The following is a 7378-nucleotide window of genomic DNA, read 5'->3' on the forward strand; positions in this document are numbered from 1 at the left end:
TTACCCGTCCTGCCCGACATACCCAGCTAAATACTGCGCCTTTGCAACAATATACACTTACCTTTATTGTTGCTGCTATACTGTGACGAATATCTGTTGTGCTACAAAATGATGGTTTGCAACCTGGGAGCCTGCATTAGCAGAACATTTCACCTGAAGTTCAGTATTGTCTTTTCACTAATTGTGCAAAATGGTGAATAGCCGTGTCCGCTCGGAACTACAGCATTAAAGGTACGTTACTTATGCTTAAAAAAAAGACACTGGAAATGGAATACTGGAAGTTGGTATCACTGTTTTAAATCCCCGTTTGCATGTCTTGTTTAGAATCCTATCGCAGGCTGGTAAAATGCTTCCCGGATCGAACACGAATCGCGTCGCTGCGGGTTTTGCATCGCAGGTACTGACCGCTCGTATCCGCAGAATGGAAGACGGATGCAGTGTTGTCAACTCGCGTCTTCCACGAAAATCCCTCACAGCGGTTTGAATTTTCCCTCCGCTTTCTGACTGTGCCTCCCACGCTAAAAATAGCACGGCCCCATGGGCGGAAATCATTACAAAGTGTGTGTTACCGTGAGATATATGTTTGAACAGCCATTGTGGACTAAGTTTACCTTAACCGAGACCAGCGTAATAAATCGCAAAGTAAACCTTTACACAAAAAAATGGCAAGATGAAAGAAAAAGAAGATTAAAAACCAGAATGAGACTTGTAAAAGCCGGGTAATATTTTATTACTTGGAATTTAAATTGTTACATTCCATAACTACTACCACTGCTATTATTATTACGTGTCGGGCCTCCCCGATGGCGTAGTGGTAATCAAGGAGACCTGGGTTCGATCAAGACCATCTTAGAGGCTCAGGCCATAGCGCTCAGTCCTGACGTCATCATCTGGAGGCGATCATCTTAACGCTCTAAAAGGAAGACAATATTTCATCGTAGAGAATTTAAGTTCGTTTGTTTCTTTTTTTGAATGACTGGAATCTCAGAGGAAGTCACATTTTAACATTTACCCTCACGTAAATATAGTTAGAAGAGATCGAAGAAAAAATTGAATATTTACACCAACATTTTCGTTCAAGAAGCCACTATAGCCACCACAAAAAATCCCTATTATAACCCAAATTCATGTTGAAAATCGTAACAAACTTCCTGGTGGATTTTTTTAAAAAAGTGCATGAATTTATGAAATATTATCCGTAATATTTTTAAGTTTTACAATAAACTCGTTACAGTTTTTATAAGAAAAGTATAAAACAAATAGAATAAGTTAATCACCGCCTGTTACGTTGACAGGAACTTGATCAAGTTGTCTAACCAATTAATAAACTCTTAGACACATCGCTAGCACTTTCAATATTATTATCATTTAATTTTCTGTCCGATAGCACTTTTTTCGACAATTGAATAATCCAAACAGCAAAAAAGTTTAGAGTGTGGAGAGTTTTCTTCTTTTGTGTCGGCCTTCAACAAAGTTATTCACTCTCTTACAATAATTATTTAACAAAACATTTGTTGAGGACCACAAAATTATTTTCAAAATGTTTTCGCATTCGTGTCCATTATTGCAGCTCACCAATCACTTATCTTCATCTTCTTTGAACTTCACAAGATTCAAATTGAATGCCACTTCCCGTTGGTTTGCTGCTTTCAAGAATTCCACTTCATATTCCACGGCTTCATATTCCACGGCTTATCAGTTTTTGACAACAACATAATTGATCAGCACAATATCCACAACCACCTCTGAAGGACACAACAATTCACCTCTATCCGAACTTTTTATAAAATCCAATTAATCATTTGGAATATCTTGCACAATCTTGTCCAAAACTAGAATGTTGCTACAGTCATCGCAAGTCAATATTTTTCTTGTAATGTAAGAGCAATAGCCTGCTAGGTACATCAAAATAGGAAGATCTCTCTTCGCTTCCACAATATCCGCAGCACGAATTTTCGAACTCTGAAACATAGCCAAGTCTGTAACTGCCAGGGAAAATTCAGATGTACCGTACTCGTCAATTTGATTTGCAAAGATGTCACCATATTTTAGTGACTTCAGTTTCAACTTCATTCTGCTGGCAACACGCAGTTTTTGTTCCGTCTTAAAAAATATGACGGAGATATACGATGTACTGCGCACCACCAAACTGTCGGTATTGGCCAAATCTTGCTTCAAGTGTGTCTGATTGAAATTTTCCTGGCAAAAGGTATTGAAGTTCTAACTCTTCTGTACAATATCTGGTTATTTCAATTACGTAGCCCATGTGTGGTTATTTTCAGGGCACTGGAAGTTTCTCTGGTGAGTTTTCCTGACGAGAATTTCAAACTTTCCCACTTTTCCAACAAATCAAGGAATTTATGTAGGTACAAGAGTCTCTCATCTGAGGATTCGTTTGTCAGAGGATACTGTAAAATATTTCTTAACCTCGCACGTTTTGCAGCTTCACAACTATCATAGGCAGTGCCAACAATTGTACCTCCCTTGTAATCGATGTAGGATTTTATATGGATTTCATCCAATATCAATGAGCAGTACAACTCATGGTATTTAAGGGGAACCACTTTTCTTGCATGTGCATCAGAAAATTACCTTCACTTTGCTCTGCAATTGGACTTGCACGGATATCTGAACATAATTTGTTCAAACTTCAAAAATATCCTGAATCACGGATGAACCTATGTGTACTTGGAGACATAAAATTAAAAAATGATGAGAAAACAATAATCTCAGAATCATATCTCAGTCGTTCCTTCCGTACATTTCACAATCGTATTTGGGATTTTATAAAATGAAGCACTGACACTCTGCTTTCATGCACAGTGTATTTTGCATTATCCAGAAGGATTTCAATGGCTTCCAAAACATCACTGCTGATATTACATGCTGATTCTACGCTGCCGAACATTTCCAGGAAGTGTATTGGATCTTCAATAGCATGTGTATAGTTGAAACCTTACGTGAAAATCTCTTTGCATTAATTTCAACTCCACGATAAAATATTGACAAAGTCCTATAATAATAATAATCCTATAGCACAGCAGCCCAATATCGGGCCAAGGCTTACCTACCGACTGCTGGCCTCCCTCTCACGCGAGCCACCAAGGGCCTTCAGTTCACTTAAGATCGAAAATGTGGGAGTTGCGTCATACTCTCTTTTTGTCCCTATTCTGTCTGCAATTGCTCTTCTTAAAGCTTCTGCCTCCCTCTTTTCTTTCTTCTTTTCTGGACATTCTCGTACCTCTTCATTTGCGTTCCATAAGACAGGTATGATGGACATCCAGAGAAAATAGATGGGATTGCACCTGAACGGATCCGAGGCCTTGCCAAAGCAACTCTGAAGACTTTTCCTGTACGGTGATCCAAGTGCACAGTCTCCCATTCAATGTCCCCAGTATTGAAATGTGCTTGGCACACCTGGAAATAGCACAAGGAAAAATATCATTATAACTGGGAACATGAAGGTAAAGTGGGGTCTTTAGAATCACAGGCGGGTATGACATTCATTTTCACCAGGATCGAATGAACAAACTAGGAAAGCTCTTCCAATTATTAACAATGCACATTTACAGTATTTAGTTACTTAACCTGCCCTCAAGTATACATGTAATACTTTTGTTGACAGGAAAATAATATTCTCTCATGTAGGTCACCTGATATCAGAGCCGACCTCCGTGGCTGAGAGGTTAGCACTCAGTGCCAGGGGATCCGTGTTCGAATCTTGGCCGGTGATATTTGTGAGTGCTCCTTCATCAATTTCATCATATCGTCATTCGTCCTCATCGCGCGATTTGCCAAAATTGGTAGAAAAGCGACGCTAAATAACAAAGATCAAACATGACATCAGCAAGTCTCAATACTAGCAGTAGCTATACTTTATTTTTTTAGAAAAATTAACCAATACTTTTTACAAAACGGTTTAAGATTTTAGGTTACAATTGGTACGCGGAAAAAATATTTGCTTAGACTAAAGAAAAAGGTTAGGTTGACAGTTTGTCGTTGAGCAGTTTGGCGATTTGTTTGTTTCCAATAACCAAACATCAGTGAACATTTCTGAACCATTTTGTTTAGGAATACCAAGAAAAAGTCACATGAAAGTTTGTAGAGCCAAAATAATTTATACACATGCAAAGATTTAATGTGCACGAATTAGACATCTTACAAACTTTTAGATTTGCTCATGTTTTACTTGTTGTACATAATTTTATTAAATACACTCAAGAAAACCCAAGTTAAAGAAAATGACTGTTTGCTTATTCACATAACTCGGTTAAAATGTATGCTTTTTTGTGTAAAGGTAAAAGGTAAAGTGCTCCCCTGTGCTTAGCACCACGGCATGAAGACGTATAGGGGGTGTGGGGGTAACGCCCCACACTTTCTTGATCCGGTCAGCATCACGCCCCTGACCGCCTTTACCCCCCAGGGTTTCCCCCAGGTACCCATGTTAGTCGACGCTGGGTGGGCGCCGGGGCCGCTTCCATCGTTAGAAATGTTCCCGGATTTGAACCGGCCGGGGATCGAACCCGGGACCTTGAGCATGGTAGTCAGACGCGTTACCGACTGAGCCACCGCGGCCAATGCTTTTTTGTGTGAAAACTTTTATTTGAAACATAAACATTATATTCTTGTATAATTATACAAGGAAATATTCCATCAAAGTGCTTGTTGTTACACAGTGTAGCTACTCTGTATTTCAATGTATAACATAAATATCAACTTGTCTTCCATTATCTCGGATTAACCTAAACAGGCAGAAAAGCGAGCTAAAAATAAGAATATAAATGTTCATATTTCTCAATCTTGCTAAGTTACATAGTTTTCTTTCCTTAAGCATACTTTAAAACTGAATATTTGTATAAATTATATGGAAGTCTCGATAACGAACATGTTATCGAAGCACTAGACTGCTTTGGAAGATGTGACAATATTTTATAACGTTGTACAATTCATTTTGCAACGATAAACAACTATGTAACGTTAACGAAATTTGGTAATTCAAGTTATATTATTTGGCATTTCTAAATAAATTAGCTTGGTTAGATTTACCAATTCGATACTGGTGATCAAAAATGATTGCAAGAAACAAGTAAAACTTGAGCAAATCTAAAAGTTTGTAATATGCCTATTTCGTGCACATTAAATCTTTACATTGTGAACTAAACTATTTCTCAAGTTTATTGATAAGTATAAAACCTGTGATACTTACCCTGGAGTTGATCGTAGGGACAACATTACGTGGAATTGCCCTAATTCCTTACTCTTCTTTAGTAACATCTTGAGGAAATCTAAATACATTAGTTTTACTGATCTCATCATAATTTCCTCTACACTGGGGTACTCAACACTTGTAGACCATATTTGTTGTACGTTCACATTTCACTTAAACTTCGTTGTAGTTTTTAAAATTGCATTGCAATTCCACATTCCATAAAAAGGTCCAACATTACTTCCACCAAATAAATCAAACATGGCGGCTGTCTCGCCTACAGATGATGACGTCGCTCACGTGACTAGAAGAAGCCATTCGGCTTTCTCCAGTTTGAGAAGGTGATGGTTCGATAGCCGGTGGAGGCACATTGCACAGCGGTTCGAATCTCACTTTAAACTGTAGGTCCAGTTCCGATTAGCCTATCTGTGCATAAAGTGTACTGAAAACATAAACTCAAATTATTATGTATTTTAATTTATTTATAATCCATTTTTGTGGTGTGTTAACAGTGTGTCACTATTATACACCACCATTTTTCACATCTTGTCAATAAAGAATACAATCTTTGTTTCTCTTATAATTAAAAAATAAATAATTTACTAAACCTATGATCATGACAATTACGCACACAGATACATTATACATAATAAAATAACCTATACAATCACCCCTCCATCACAATTTTCATATGTATGTAAAACCATAATTACAAGTTGATATGATGCATATTTTTATGTGACGTCACAACTTTAAAATATGTCACTGATATATTATACTTTTATGAAAGGACACGTAAATGTAATATGTAATATTGCACCCTGTTTGTAATGTATATCTTTCGTTTAATGTTTATTGTATTTTATGCTCTGTTATGAGTAGTTTAATGTATCTTCATGTTTGCGAGAGTCCACTATACGAATTTGTATTTCTAAAGATGTGTAAATGTCAGTTTTGTTGATAGTATCCTTTTGTAGATAGTGAGTGATTCATCTGTACTTTAATCTGTGTTCTCGAAAATAGTATAAAAGCGAGGATATCGCGTAAGAAATAACACACTTTTTCGCCACGGATCGACTAACTAACTAACTCCCTAGCCTTCTTAAACCCGAAGGTTCATGACTGCAGCAACACAGGCCTTCCATCTTTCCCTATCTTGAGCAAGTTCTATATACTCTTTTCCATCCCTACCGATTTCCCTTAGGTCAATTTCAATGTTGTCCCTCCATCTTCGTCTTGGCCTTCCTACAGGTCTCTTACCATCAGGTTTCCCAACAAGAATCCTGTAAACTCCTCTTTCCTCTCCCATTCGTGCCACATGGCCTGCCCACCTAAGTCTTCTTGATTTAATTATTCTAATAATATCTGGACATGAATACAAATTATGTAGTTCTAAATTATGTAACCTTCTCCACTCACCTGTCTCCTCATCCCTTTTAGGTCCAAATATTTTCCTAAGGATCTTATTTTCAAATACTCTCAATTTATGTTCCTCTTTCAATGTAAGGGACCAACTTTCACACTCATATAATACTACAGGCAAAATTACTGTTTTGTATATTTTAACTTTTAGTTTCTTAGATATTAAACGACAAGACAAAAGTTTATGAAGAGAGAAGTAACATGCATTTCCTGAATTAAGCCTACTTTTTATTTCCTCTTTAATATAATTTTCATTTGTTAATATTACTCCTAAGTATTTGAATTTGGAAACTGGTTCAAACGAGTTGTTATCAATAATTAGATTTTGATTATTACCTAACACTTGGTTTCGGCCTGTAAGCATATATTTAGTTTTCTCTTTGTTAACTTCCAAACCTATCTCTTTAGCAGTTTTGAAAAATATTTTAGCATTATTCTTAATTGTATTCACATCATCCCCCAGTAAGTCTACATCATCTGCATATGCTAACAACTGAGTCACACCATTTTATTTTAGTCCTTCTTTAGTTTCTTTTACCTACCTTACAGCATTATCTAAGGCAAAATTAAATAGCAATGGAGATAATGCATCTCCTTGTTTTAACCCATCATGAATTGTAAATTTGTCAGACATATTAATACCCACACGAATTTTACTTTCTGTTTCACTGGTGCATATTTTTATCATACTAACAAGCTTCTTAGGTATTCCAAACTCTACTAATATATTATATAATTTATCTCCTTTGA

At 36.7% G+C, this 7378-nt stretch overlaps 2 protein-coding genes across 3 annotated transcripts in view; one reads left to right on the top strand and one right to left on the bottom strand.

Annotated features, from left to right (window-relative positions):
- Positions 1-409, bottom strand: part of LOC145987780 (synaptotagmin 1-like) — a 102770-nt gene extending 102361 nt beyond the window's left edge. For both annotated transcript variants that reach the window (XM_083122468.1, XM_083122467.1), the window contains exon 1: positions 62-409. The gene's annotated coding sequence lies outside the window, so the exon portion shown is untranslated. The remainder of the gene's footprint in view (positions 1-61) is intronic.
- osi (electron transfer flavoprotein regulatory factor orsai) overlaps positions 1-4323 on the top strand; it is a 125619-nt gene extending 121296 nt beyond the window's left edge. The window contains exon 4 of the transcript XR_014441689.1: positions 4305-4323. The gene's annotated coding sequence lies outside the window, so the exon portion shown is untranslated. The remainder of the gene's footprint in view (positions 1-4304) is intronic.
- The last annotated feature ends 3055 nt before the right edge of the window (positions 4324-7378 follow it).

This window comes from Lepisma saccharinum, chromosome 5, assembly GCF_977018435.1.
Source record: "Lepisma saccharinum chromosome 5, izLepSacc3.1, whole genome shotgun sequence".
Lineage (NCBI taxonomy): Eukaryota > Metazoa > Arthropoda > Insecta > Zygentoma > Lepismatidae > Lepisma > Lepisma saccharinum.